This window comes from Odocoileus virginianus, chromosome 20 (assembly GCF_023699985.2).
Source record: "Odocoileus virginianus isolate 20LAN1187 ecotype Illinois chromosome 20, Ovbor_1.2, whole genome shotgun sequence".
Classification (NCBI taxonomy): domain Eukaryota; kingdom Metazoa; phylum Chordata; class Mammalia; order Artiodactyla; family Cervidae; genus Odocoileus; species Odocoileus virginianus.
This window is the reverse complement of record NC_069693.1, coordinates 30,603,261-30,618,956: the sequence shown is the minus strand read 5'-3', so window position 1 is coordinate 30,618,956 and position 15,696 is coordinate 30,603,261.

Here is a 15,696-nt window from a genome sequence, read left to right as displayed (position 1 = left end):
ATAGTTTATATTGACAATGCTTCCTTGCAAGCATGAATCTTTGCACTCACAGATAATTTAGAGCAAAATAAATTATACTAAATATATCTAGTAAATACCTAGCAGTAAGAAAAATGTGGTGACTGATGATTCACGGCAAAGTGATTTGAGAAATATTAATATCTAGAAATATTTTCTAAGAAAAATACTTTAAAAGCCATTGGGTTAAAAATAAGTGTGAGTGTATCACTGATTTGTCCTACCTTAGACAACATGGACAATGGAATTGGATAAATGATTTCTCTGGAATTCTTTACAATGATCATTTCTATTAAGTGATGGATGTTGATTAAATTATCTTAAGAACTCCATCAGAATAAAGAAGCATGACTTTAAAGATCATCTTGAAGCATGAATTTAGATGCTGTCAAAAATTTTAGCCACATGTATATCATATGGGCATGAAAAGTGTTTACATGTTGCGGCCAGAGAATTACATTGCACCTAAAATGACTATTTATAAGTAAATTAATTAATCCCAACCTATCTATTCAGTATAGAAGCTTCTACTCTGGTATTTCTGACATGTCATTTTCCTTCTCAAAAACTATGGTCAAAGAGGTGTTTGACAACAAATACACAGAAATAAATCTTTTAACCTGAAATCATACAGTTGGTAAACATGCAGTTAATTAACAGGATGTATTTCAGTGCTCATATTAAACATATCTTTCTGATGTCAGGTTATAAAGTTGATCCTCTTCCAAAAAACTTGTATATGGAATATGATAACTTCTATATGGAATTTCTCAATGAAGAAAAGAAGACATTTGCATTGGATTTATATTTCAATATTCATAATAGTCAGCTTATGTCTAGATTGCTTTTATTTGATTTTTAATGTCTAAGAATTTTTTAATTATTGACAGATGCTTCTGTTCTGTTTGTGTAAACAGAACTCCTAAGGTTTTTACTGAAGTCATCTTGCAGGGATTGCATTTTTAAAGCCTAATTTACATGATTAACATGGCATGGGTCAATGACACACTATTGTTGATGATCCACTTGTTACTGTAGAGAAAAGTCCTCAAATATACTTTAAGAACTACATTTTGTTGTTGCTGTTTTCTATTTTTCCATCACATGCTGAAAATAAATTAAAAAAATTGAATCTGTGTTCATTTAAATATATCTCAGATGATTGCTTATCCCATAAGAATGTAAAGATTATGTTTAAAAAGTTGGAAAACACAAAAACAAATTCAGAAAGTCATATGAATAATATAACTACATCTGTGTTTTATCAATAAAACTTGATGAGGCAGAAATTGTATTTTCTCCCGGAGGCACTGGAACTAGTGTACTCATAATGCTATGATTGTATTCCTGGTGTCATGAACGAGGTTAAAAACTATATCTAAAGCATTATTCCCAGCATCCAGAATACTAATGTGCTAGCAGGGGTTTATCTCTTATGGGCTGGAAGGACTGAATTTGGAAAAATAAGAAAGTGGGTAATTAATCTAATTCAGACACCTGAAAACTTTTGAAAAATAAACACTGAATAAATTTTTTCTTTTCTTCTAGAGAAGTTCATTCTGTTCTGAAAGACTGACAACATAGAATCTGTCTAAGTGAAAGTGCAGTTGCTCAGTCTTTGCAACCCCATGGACTGCAGCACACCAGGCTTCCCTGTCCATCACCAACTTCCAGAGCCTGCTCAAACTCATGTCCATTGAGTCAGTGATGCCATCCAAGCATCTCATCCTCTGTCATCCCCTTCTCCTCCTGCCTTCAATCTTTCCCAGAGTCAGGGTCTTTTCAAATGAGTTAGTTCTTCGCATCAGATGCTCAAAGTGCTGGAGCTTCAGCTTCAGTCTCAGTACTTTCAATGAATATTCAGGACTGATTTCCTTTAGGATTGACTGGTTTCATCTACTTGCAGTCCAAGGGACCCGCAACAGTTTTCTCCAACACCACAGTTGAAAAGCATCAATTCTTCGGGGCTCAGCTTTATGATCCAACTCTCATATTCATACATGACTACTGGAAGAATCATAGCTTTGACTGGACAGACTTTGTCGGCAAAGTAATGTCTGTGCTTTTTAAAACACTGTCTAGGTTGGTCATAGCTTTTCTTCTGAGGAGCAAGCGTCTTTTAATTTCATGGTTGCAGTGATAGATATATATCAACAACCTATATGAGCATCACTTGAAAAACTAATTAAAATACAGATTTCCTGGCCACCCTGAAAAGTGATGACTCATAATCTCTGAGAAGCAGCCCATTGTTGTTGTTGCAAGTCACTAAATCATGTCTGACTCTTTGAGACCACATGGACTGTGGCACGCCAGGCTTCCCTGTCCTTCACTATCTCCCAGATTTTGCTCAAATTCATATCCAGTGAGTCAGTGGTGCTATCTAACCAGTTCATGCATGGATCACAGCCTTGTCATTGTGAAGGGGCTTGTGTAACTCAATGAAGCTATGAGCCATGCTGTGCACCCAAGAGACATGGGTCATAGTTCTGACAAAACATGGTCCGCTGGAGGAGGGAATGGCAACCCACTTCAGTATTCTTGCTGCAAGAACTGAATGAACAATATGAAAAAGTGGGAAGGGGCCCAGATATTTCAAGTTTTAACTCGCTTCCCTGGCGATTCTGCTGCATACTACAGATACTACTTCCACTACATCAGTGGTTCTTAGACTTTACCATGCACCAGAATTCCCTGGAGGAGTTGTTAAAACACAAGTTGCTAGTCCCACCCCAGAATTTCTGGTTTGTCACATATGGGTGGAGTTTGCGAACTGGCATTTCTAAGAAATTCTCTGACAAGACTGTCACTAGTCAAAGAACCACAGTTTGCAAACCTCTGCTTCACAACAATAGTTTTCATACTGAAGGTGCAAAATGAGTCACATGGACACTTTGTTAAAACAAAGAGTCTAGGGCCTGCCCTCCAGAAATTTTGACTTAGTAGGTCTGCAGTAGAGCCTCATAATGTATATTTCTAACAGGTTTCTAGATAATGACTTATACTTCTGGGTTGAGAACCACAAATCTTCAACTTTATTAAACACCTGGACTATAAAATTACATCAATCAATCATTTTCCCCTTGGGTTACCCATCTGTTTCCAGCTCACCAAAAAGAAGAAAAGTAAGAGAAAAAACGTATTTTGATTCTGCTAGCTGCAGAGTGAAAAGTGAAAGTGTTATTTGCTCAGCTGTGTCCAACTCTTTGTGACCCCATGGATTTTAGCTCACCAGGTTCCATGCGATTTTCCAAGCAGGAATACTGGAGTGGGTAACCATTCCCTTTTCCAGGGTTTCTTCCCGACCCAGGATTGAATGTAGGTCTCCAGCATTGCAGGCAGATTCTATAAGTAGCAGAGTAATTATGAGCAAATTGTGTTCTAGAGGGAAGTTGTTGGCCAGCTAGTTTGGCCGTTTTGGAATCCCCTCTCACCATAAATAAGAGAAACTTAATCTCTTTCAAATCTTCCGTGTCACCCTGCAGCCTTATTCTGATTGTGTGATTTTACACTCCACTGGTTGTGACTGAAAAAAATAGATATATTAAGTGCCTATCAGTTTGTTATCATAGATTATGCTTTCTCAGGTTGTGGTGTGGGAAGCTGACCAGTAGGATGCATAGCATGAGTTAGAAAATTTTAATCAAAATAAAATGAAATGAGATATATGAAGATGATGATTGCAATGAGTAACAGATAAATATCTGATTTAAATTTAAAATAAAATTTAAAATAAAATTTAAAAAATATATAATTCAAATTAAACACACTAAGCAGTTTTCATTTTGTTGAAAATAATTTGTTGCATTTAAAGTAACAATTAAGAGCAAATGAAAAATAATACACATATTGAGGGAAAACTCATAAATTAGGTAGCTTACAAAATCAAGGAAAGACAGTCTATTTTTTCCCCAAATTATTTCTTGCTAGTCATAGTAAGTGGTATAAAAGGTGAGCAAATAATAGACTATGTGATGAATATATTGTTTATGGAATTTCAGCAAATAAAAAAGCCATCATAAGAAACTAATGTTGCAGATGATGCATTTATCTATACATAGTGTAGTAGTTCAGTTCACTTCAGTTCAGTTCAGTTCAGTTGCTCAGTTATGTCCAACTCTTTGCGACCCCATGAATCCCAGCACGCTGGGACTCCCTGTCCATCACCAACTCCTGGAATTTACTCAAACTCATGCCCATTGAGTCGGTGATGCCATCCAGCCATCTCACCCTCTGTCGTCCCCTTCTCCTCCTGCCCCCAACCCCTCCCAGCATCAGGGTCTTTGCCAATGAGTCAACCCTTTGCATCAGGTGGCTAAGTACTGGACTTTCAGCTTCAGCATCAGTCCATCCAATGAACACCCAGGACTGATTTCCTTTAGGATGGACTGGTTGGATCTCCTTGCAGTCCAAGGGACTCTCAAGAGTCTTCTCTAACACCTCAGTTCAAAAACATCAATTTTTCAGTGCTCAGCTTTCTTCACAGTTCAACTCTCACATCCATACATGACCACTGGAAAAACCATAGCCTTGACTAGACGGACCTTTGTTGGCAAAGTAATACCTCTGTTTTTTAATATGCTGTCTAGGTTGGGCATAACTTTCCTTCCAAGGAGTAAACGTCTGTTAATTTCATGGCTGCAATCACCAACTATAGTGATTTTGGAGCCCCAAAAAATAAAGTCAGCCACTGTTTCCACTGTTTCCCCATCTATTTCCCATGAAGTGATGGGACCAGATGTCATGATCTTAGTTTTCTGAATGTTAAGCTTTAAGCCAACTTAAAGCTTAGTGTACACAGTGTAGTAAGTTGACCTCAAAAAATATATATATTTTATATATATAAATATATATATATATAAAATAAATATATATATTTTAACATGGTTTAGAGGATCTATCATGGGCCAAAATTAAGTTGCTTGGTACAGTCACTTCTCAAAACTGAGCAAATATGATTCTGGTCATTAATAAAAAATATTGTATTTTTTCAAAAAATTTTCAACTTACAAGGAATGTCTTATTACTACCCCCCAACATATACAGCTCTGGTTCAGTATGAAAATGAAGCTCTGGTTTTATAATGAGCCTCAGTGAGGGAACTAGATAGATAGAAATGTATTTATGCAAAGTGAAAATGAATGTAACATACTTTACCACAGGTTAATCTAGTTTCAGTTACAGACAAACAGAAGACACAACATAAACAGAAAATTATTTACACTAGATACAATTCAAAATCCCATTTAACTGTCAAAATAATTTGCCAGAAATTCATTTTACAAATGAAACCACTGTAGAAGAAGGACAGGTTAATATTTCGCTCCTCTGGCAGCTTATAGGAATTATGACTAGTTTTTTACATATGTTGCATAATTTCATTTTCAGGATGACAGTCTATGAGATCGACCTCTGGGAGGCTGAAGTACCTCTCTCTCAATTTGGAAAACTACCCACTTCAAAGTTCTGAAACATATGCAGGGAACTAGCCTGGGAAGCAACTGACACTGCTCCTGGCATATAAAAGGTGCTCAATATATGCTTCGTATTTTTCTTTTTTAAAGAAGATTGCTATGACATTTTTTCTTGATTCGTTCTCTCTCTCTCCGCTCGCGTGCTAAGTCGCTTCAGTTGTGTAAGACTCTTTGCCACCCTATGGACCACAGCCCACCAGGCCCCTGTGTCTTGGTTTCTCTATTCTTTCTCTAGGCAAGCAGACTGGAGTAGGTAGCCATTCCCTTCTCCAGGGTATCTTCCTGACCCAGGGATCGAACCCGCGTCTCTTATGTCACCTGCGTTGGCAGGGAGTTCTTTACCACTAGCACCACCTGATTTATTCTCTCCACATATAATACATAAAGTATTCACACATATCCAGGCATACCTACTTTAATTGTACTTTGTGTTGTTACTCTTTACAGATACTGTGCATTTTTACAAATTGAAGGTTTGTGGCAACCCTCCATTGGATAAGTCTGTTAGTGTCATTTTACCAACAGTATTAAATCACTTCATGTCTTTGTGTCATATACTGGCAATTCTCACAATATTTCAAAGTTATTATGACTATTGAATTTGGTATAATGATGCGTGATTAGTGATCTTTGATGTTACTACTGGAGAAAGGTTATGTATGACTCACTGACGGCTTAGATGATGGCTAGCATTTTTTAGCAATAAAGTAGTTTCTGATTAGTGGCTTTCCTCATAGCTCAGTAAGTAAGGAATCTGCCTGCAATGCAAGAGACCTGGGTTCGATCCCTGGGTCAGGAAGATCCCCTGGAGAAGGATATGGCAACCCACTCCAGTATTCTTGCTTGGAGAATCCCATGGACAGAGAAGCCTGGTGGGTTATAGTTCATAGGGTTGCAAAGAGTCGGACACGACTTAGCAACTAAACCACCACCAGTTTCTGGTTAAGGCATGTGCTTTACTTTTTTTAAGACATAATGTCACTGCACACTTAACAGACTACAGTGGAGTATAAACACAATTTTTATACGCACTAGGAAATAAACAAACAAAAACTGGTGTGATTTGCTTTATTGTACTGGTCTGGAACTGAACCTACATTTCCAAGGTGTGCCAATATATACTTTATATGTATATATACCTTGTATATGTATATGCAGAGGTACTGTTTGTTCTGTATGTGATAAGAAACTTATATTTTTGCTATAGTGAACTTCCAGATGTTCAAGCTGGTTTTAGAAAAGACAGAGGAACCAGAGATCAAATTGCCAATATCTGCTGGATCATCAAATAAGCAAGAGAGTTCCAGCAAAACATCTATTTCTGCCTTATTGACTACACCAAAGCCTTTGACTATGTGGATCACAGTAAACTGTGGAAAATTCTGAAAGAGATGGGAATACCAGACCACCTGACCTGCCTCTTGAGAAACCTGTATGCAGGTCACGAAGCAACAGTTAGAACTGGACATAGAACAACAGACTGGTTCCAAATAGGAAAAGGAGTATGTCAAGGCTATATATTGTCACCCTGCTTATTTACCTTATATGCAGAGTACATCGTGAGAAACACTAGGCTGGATGAAGCACAAGCTGGAATCAAGATTGCCAGGAGAAATATAAATAACCTCAGTTATGCATATGACACCACCCTTATGGCACAAAGTGAAGAAGCACTAAAGAACCTCTTGATGAAAGTGAAAGAGGAGAGTGAAAAAATTGGCTTAAAGCTCAATGTTCAGAAAACTAAGTCATGGAATCTGGTCCCATCACTTCATGGGAAATAGATGGGGAAAGAGTAGAAACAGTGTCAGACTTTATTTTTTGGGCTCCAAAATCACTGCAGATGGTGATTGCAGCCATGAAGTTAAAAGATGCTGATGCTGAAGCTGAAATTCCAGTACTTTGGCCATCTGATGTGAAGAGCTGACTCATTTGAAAAGATCCTGATCCAGGGAAAGATTGAGGGCAGGAGGAGAAGGGGATGCCAGAGAATGAGATGGTTGGATGGCATCACCGACTCAATGGACATGGGTTTGGCTGAACTCCGGGAGTTGGTGATGGACAGGGAGGCCTGGCATGCTGTGGTTCATGGGATCACTGAGAGTCAGACATGGCTGAGTGACTGAACTGAATAAAAGCAATTCAGTATAGAGGCTGGTGATTTTTAAAAAGTGTAATTTACAAACTTCAGAAATTACATTTCAGAACAGATATTTCTGAAATGATGGGGATGGACTTATGCCCTCCTTACATAAAATACTACACTTAATATCACAATGACCCTTTGTCTGTATCTAAAGTGCTCTCAAATGGTATCTCCCCTGTCACAGGAGGTATAAATTTGTATATACATGATAATGAGGTAGGTAAAAAATCTGCTTCTCAAACTTCTAGACATATAATGATATGTTGGCAAATTTATCTAGTAGGATACAATAAATATGTTAAAACAGACATCACTGATGGTACTGATTATCTGAATTCAGGTAGACAAAGAGATACATCAAATAGATACTCGATATTTCTATTTTATTGCTCATTCAGTATATTAGCATGAAATGTATTGGTTTTCAAGGAATAGTCATATTTATGGAATCTTTTTCTGAAACATATCATGAATCTTTCAAGGGCTGAATAAACTGGAAAAGAAAAACCAATTATTAAATCTGGTAACTAAAGATGTACTTCCAAATACCAATAGTCGGAGATAAAATTTTAGGAGATTATGATAATATTGATTAGTTGTTTCGAGATAATGTTCTCTTACATCAATAGCAATAAAAGACGTGTGAGGAACAATTAGATACTCCATGACAAGAGACTGTCTTGGGAAATACGTATACAGATCCATTTTTAATTTTGAAGATTCTATAATCCATTTTCATTTTATCTCACAATATATTGATAGTGGCTTGCAAGAAAAATGCTAGTAAGATTACTTGCTTATACAGTTTTCTGCAGTAAATGAATTGATCTTTCCACTTATTTGATTTGTGATGATGGCATTTGTCATGTTTCCTTAGGACTGCAATCCAAATTTTAAGAAACCTCTGGCATGATGAGTGACAGGAGAAAAAAATGAAAGCTTGTTTCTAGCGTACTTTTTGATGGTGTTATCATTATTTCTGTTATTTGCTTTAAAGTTTTATTTAGGCATACTTAAACATTTTTCCACCTAGAGAAAAACATTTTTAAATAACTAAGATATTAAGCAATCTATATTGGGAGGCAGTGCTCCTGCTTCACTTTCCCCTCAATATTGAAACTTTCAGAAGATACAATGTGACTTACTCATATCAAGAAGGAGCTTTCCTCTCATTGAAGGCTAGGAAAATATAAATGGCTAAAGTAAAATGTGTTGGAGTTCAGGCATGAATGGCCTGGCTGGGGTGGGAGTGAGGGGTCAAGAGAAAATACAGTCAAATGCCTTTGAGTTATGTATAGCAAACACAAAGGAAAAATAAAACACTTTAAATTCTGGCTACAGGATTGAAGTTTCAAGATCAAGTGTGGGATATTTAGACCAACAGGAGCCTTTTGGAGTTGACAGAGTGATTATTTTTTAAGGCAGAGTCCTTGGATACAGTTTTGCACTGTGCCATCTCCAGGCTCTCTTGGCAAAACTCTATTAGCCTTTGCCCTGCTTCATTCCGTACTCCAAGGCCAAATTTGCCTGTTACTCCAGGTGTTTCTTGACTTCCTACTTTTGCATTCCAGTCCCCTATAATGAAAAGGACATCTTTTTTGGGTGTTAGTTCTAAAAGGTCTTGTAGGTCTTCATAGAACTGTTCAACTTCAGCTTCTTCAGCGTTACTGGTTAGAGCATAGGCTTGGATTACCGTGATGTTGAATGGTTTGCCTTGGAAACAGAGATCATTCTGTCATTTTTGAGACTGCATCCAAGTACTGCATTTCAGACTCTTTTGTCGACCATGATGGCTACTCCATTTCTCCTAAGGGATTCCTGCCCACAGTAGTAGATATAATGGCCATCTGAGTTAAATTCGCCCATTCCAGTCCATTTTAGTTCGCTGATTCCTAGAATGACATTCACTCTTGCCATCTCCTGTTTGACCACTTCCAATTTGCCTTGATTCATGGACCTAACATTCCAGGTTGCTATGCAATATTGCTCTTTACAGCATCGACCTTGCTTCTATCACCAGTCCCATCCACAACTGGGTGTTGTTTTTGCTTTGATTTCATCCCTTCATTCTTTCTGGAGTTATTTCTCCACTGATCTCCAGTAGCATGTTGGGCACCAACCGACCTGGGGAGTTCATCTTTCAGTGTCCTATCATTTTGCCTTTTCATACTGTTCACGGGGTTCTCAAGGCAAGAATACTGAAGTGGTTTGCCATTCCCTTCCCCAGTGGACCACATTCTGTCAGACCTCTCCACCATGACCCGTCCGTCTTGGGTGGTCCCACACGACATGGCTTAGTTTCACTGAGTTAGACAAGGCTGTGGCCCTGTGATCAGACTGGCTAGTTTTCTGTGATTATGGTTTTAGTCTGTCTGCCCTTTGATGCCCTCTCGCAACACCTACCATCTTACTTGGGTTTCTCTTACCTCGGACATGGGATATCTCTTCACGGCTGCTCCAGCAAAACGCAGCCACTGCTCCTTACCTTGTATGAGGGGTATCTTCTCACAGCTGCCCCTCCTCACCTTGAACATGGAGTAGCTTCTCTCCGCCCTCCTGCACCCTGAAGCAAACACCCTCTTCCAACAACACAGAGAAGACTCTACACATGGACATCACCAGATGGTCAACACCAAATTCAGATTGATTATATTCTTTGCAGCCAAAGATGGAGAAGCTCTATACAGTCAGCAAAAACAAGACCAGGAGTTGACTGTGGCTCAGATCATGAACTCCTTATTGCCAAATTCAGAATTAAACTGAAGAAAGTAGGGAAAACCACTAGACCATTCAGGTATGACCTAAATCAAATCCCTTATGACTATACAGTGGAAGTGCGAAATAGATTTAAGGGACTAGATCTGATAGACAGAGAGCCTGATGAACTGTGGACGGAGGTTTGTGACATTGTATAGGAGACAGGGATCAAGACCATCCCCGCGGAAAAGAAATGCAAAAAGGCAAAATGGCTGTCTGAGGAGGCCTTAAAATAGCTGTGAAAAGAAGAGAAGCAAAAAGCAAAGGAGAAAAGGAAAGATATTCCCATTTGAATGCAGAGTTCCAAAGAATAGCCAGGAGAAATAAGAAAGCCTTCCTCAGCGATCAATGCAAAGAAATAGAGGAAAACAACAGAATGGAAAGACTAGAGATCTCTTCAAGAAAATTAGAGATATCAAGGGAACATTTCAGGCAAAGATGGGTTCGATAAAGGACAGAAATGGTATGGACCTAACAGAAGTAGAAGATATTAAGACAAGATGGCAAGAATACACAGAAGTACTGTATAAATAAGATCTTCATGATCCAGATAATCACAATGGTGTGATCACTCACCTAGAGCCAGACGTCCTGGAATGTGAAGTCAAGTGGACCTTAGAAAGCATCACTACAAACAAAACTAGTGGATGTGATGGAAGTCCAGTTGAGCTATTTCAAATCCTGAAAGATGATGCTGTGAAAGTGCTGCACTCAATATGTCACCAAATTTGGAAAACTCAGCAGTGGCCACAGGATTGGAAAAGGTCAGTTTTCATTTCAAATCCAAAGAAAGACAATGCCAAAGAATGCTCAAACTACTGCACAATTGCACTCATCTCACACACTAGTAAAGTAATGCTCAAAATTCTCCAAGCCAGGCTTTAGCAATACGTGAATCTAGAACTTCCAGATGTTCAAGCTGGTTTTAGAAAAGGCAGAGGAACCAGAGATCAAATTGCCAATATCTGCTGGATCATCAAAAAAGCAAGAGAGTTCCAGAAAAACATCTATTTCTGCTTTATTGACTACACCAAAGCCTTTGACTATGTGGATCACAGTAAACTGTGGGAAATTCTGAAAGAGATGGGAATACCAGACCACCTTACCTGCCTCTTGAGAAACCTGTATGCAAGTCACGAAACAACAGTTAGAACTGGACATGGAACAACAGACTGGTTCCAAATAGGAAAAGGAGTATGTCAAGGCTGTATATTGTCACCCTGCTTATTTACCTTATATGCAGAGTACATCGTGAGAAATGCTGGGCTGGAAGAAGCACAAACTGGAATCAAGATTTCCAGGAGAAATATCAATAACCTCAGATATGCAGATGACACCACCCTTATGGCAGAAAGTGAAGAAGTACTAAAGAGCCTCTTGATGAAAGTGAAAGAGCAGAGTGAAAAAGTTGGCTTAAAGCTCAACATTCAGAAAAACTAAGTCATGGCATCTGGTCCCATCACTTCATGGGAAATAGATGGGGAGACAGTGGAAACAGTGTCAGACTTTATTTTTGGGGGCTCCAAAATCACTGCGGAGGTGACTGCAGCCATGAAATTAAAAAATGCTTACTCCTTGGAAGGAAAGTTATGACCAACCTAGAGAGCATATTAAAAAGCAGAGACATTACTTTGCCAACAAATGTTTATCTGGTCAAGGCTATTATTTTTCCAGTGGTCATGTGTGGATGTGAGTTGGACTGTGAAGAAAGCTGAGTGCTGAAAAATTGATGCTTTTGAACCGTGGTGTTGGAGAAGACTCTTGAGAGTCCCTTGGACTGCAAGGAGATCCAACCAGTCCATCCTAAAGGAGATCAGTCCTGGGTGTTCATTGGAAGGACTGATGCTGAAGCTGAAACTCCAATACTTTGGCCACCTCATGGGAAGAGTTGACTCATTGGAAAAGACCCTGATGCTGGGAGGGATTGGGGGCAGGAGGAGAAAGGGACAGCAGAAGATGAGATGGCTGGATGGCATCACGGATTCGATGGGCATGAGTCTGAGTAAACTCCGGGAGTTGGTGATGGACAGGGAGGCCCAGCGTGCTGGGATTCATGGGGTCGCAAAGAGTGGGACATGACTGAGTGACTGAACTGAACTGAACTGATCTCCTAGCTTCCTGACTCTTGGTAAGTGATTTAATCTCTCTCTGTTTCAAATTAGTCATCTCTAAAATGAGAGTCATAATTTTTCCGAATACAAATGTGTTATCAGAATTAGCGAGGAGAATAGTGACATGGGTGATGATGATCTCAGAGGCCACGAGTAAGAAAGAAGAAATAATCAACTAATATCATCCTACTATGCCTGATAGTACCTTTTAGCAAATATAACTTTATATCTTATTTTTTTAACTCCAAGTATCTCTCTGAATTCCTCCCAATCCCACGGCTCTACCATGTTAGCTCAGATGGCTGCTTCCTGTTTCCTGTGACAGGAAGTAGTGTGTTAGTGAACACTGAACAGTCCTTGGGGGAAGTGGGAGGTGGGTTTGCTTTATAGCACTTGCCAATTTCTGTGGTATAAATATATGCAACATAACCAGTTGCGAGCTGCCATTGGTTTACCAGTCATTTCATAAAATACTCAAAGATATAACAAGTGACTTATACAAGCTAGTATGAGCTGGCTTTACACACCATTATCTTGTCTTTATTTTTTATTTTTTTTTTATTTATGAGCATCTTTATTAAAATTCGAGACCATTTTCTTACATACTGTTACATGATATTTATTATATCTATTTCTATATCTAAGTTTATTCTCTTTTGATACAGTTACTTAAAACTTTTAAATTATACATAAGGTATATATATCACTATGTGTTAGCATTTGCAGCCGACTATGATTGTTTCTTTAGAACAATTTCCTATAGATTGCATTTCTTTTTTTTTTTTTTCATTGGGATTAAAGTTCTAAATGTAAGAACAGAAACTATAAAACTCCTAGAGGAGAACATAGGCAAAACACTCTCCAACATGAATCACAGCAGGATCCTCTATGACCCACCTCCCAGAATATTGGAAATGAAAGCAAAAATAAATGGGACCTAATGAAACTTAAAAGCTTTTGCACAGCAAAGGAAAATATCTTGTTTTTAAATTTGTAATCCTTTTGACTTTACAGACTCCCCTTTCAGAAACCATCTCCATTTCTACAGCAGTGTCTGTTTGATGGCTGTTACTAGTGATTGGGCTCGGCTCCCTGGTTACTGTATTTCTTCCTCTTTTTTAATTGTTTTAATAACAGCACGGGTAACACACTAGTTACCTAGAAAAATACCATGAAATTAAAAGATTCAAGAAATCAGCCATCTATTCAATTTTATTTACTGCCGCTTACATAGGTGACTCTGGGCATCAATGGTGAGCAATAACAAAGTCCTTGACTTCAATGAGGCTTATATTTTATTAGGAAAAAACTAATAAAAACGAAAATATAAAACTTCAGCTGGATATGTGCTTTGGAATAGATTTATATAGTCAAGTAAGTCAGCAAAAGCCAAGACAGCTGCTGAGAAAGTGAAGCTTAAGCTGAAAAGTGAAGAAAGTATAGGAAGTAACCAGGAAAAAGGGAGAGGAAGGAGCACTTTAGGCATAGCTGCTGCTGCTGCTGCTGAGTCGCTTCAGTCGTGTCCGACTCTGTGCGACCCCATAGACGGCAGCCCACCAGGCTCCGCCGTCCCTGGGATTCTCCAGGCAAGAACACTGGAGTGGGCTGCCATTTCCTTCTCCAGTGCATGAAAGTGAAAAATGAAAGTGAAGTTGCTCAGTCGTGTCCAACTCTTAGCGACCCGATGGACTGCAGCCTACCAGGCTCCTCCACCCATGGGATTTTCCAGGCAGGAGTGCTGGAGTGGGGTGCCACTGCCTTCTCCTTAGGCACAGGAAATGATGTAAATAAATAACCAAGGTATATGGAAGTCTCACCTGGCAGGTGGCAAGGACCATAGAGTTTTAAAGGCAGTGACAGTAACACTATGTGTTTGTTTGTTTTGTTTTAAAACATTTAGAACGACTGGAGAAGGCAATGGCAACCCACTCCAGTCTTCTTGCCTGGAGAATCCCAGGGACGGGGGAGCTCGGCGGGCTGCAGTCCATGGGGTCCCGGGAGTCGGACACGACTGAGCGACTAAACTGCAGCAGCAGCAGCAGCAGCAGAAGCCTCCTGAACCAGCCACAGGATCGAATGCAGGGCAATGTGACCATTCGAGTCTTGCCCAGGGGTACGCACTTAATGACAAAATTGGAGCTAGTAATTCTTTTTTTCTGCTTTTCATTTATCATATATTTAAAAATTCAACTGTAACATCACTAAAGCAAAATACCAATGTAAATCAGCTCCAAAAATTATGAAGGTGATTCTATAAGACTTACCAGGCAAGAATACTGAAGTGGGCTGCCACTTCCCTCTCCAAGGATCAAACATGGGTCTCCTGCATTGCAAGCAGATTCTTTATCATCTGAGCCAACAGGGAAGCCCAGTAATAGAATATTTTTCATTAAATTTTTTAATAGAGAGTATTTGAGATAAATGTGTTTGATGAAATATCTAAAGTTTAAAACACATACAAATGTCATATGTGACTATTCTTATTTCTGCCTTACAATCTGATTCAATCTTCCTCAAATTAATGACTAAAGGAAGACATTCCTTCTATCCCTTTTTGGTAACTGCTAATTTATGTCATACTGTATTATTTATAAGCTAATGTAAAAAAATCCAATAAGATGTTTTACTCTCTTATAGATAATGTGATTAATTATTAAAACAGGAATAAAACCATGCAACTCAATATAGAACTATCCAAGGCAAGTCAGATTTTCTCCAAATCCTATTGTTATTTAGCTTTTCCCTGTGAATCCCTACTCAGACATACACAACTCCATTTACACAAACACAACCAGAGACATAAATATACTTGCTTGTGTAATGATAGAAACTAACAATAATAGAAATTTGACCATGTGACCAACTCATCACTAAGTACTTGACAGGTAATAGCATGTTTATTCTTTACAAATCTCTAAGGAATACAGAATCTTTAACTCTTTTACAGATGGGGGAAAATGCAGAAAGAAAAAAAGAATCATTTGAGAAACTAGGAAGATAGAAAAGAAAGGTTCCCAGTTGTAAAGAGATATGAAGCAAATCCCCATATTTTATTACCATGATAGACAACAGGAAAGCATTCTCAGTCTGTGTATCCAGTAAAAACAAACAAACAAACAAAAAACAAAGAACAAACACACAGCTCATATATTAGTTGGCAAACAGAAGAGACGTTACCAAGGGATATATA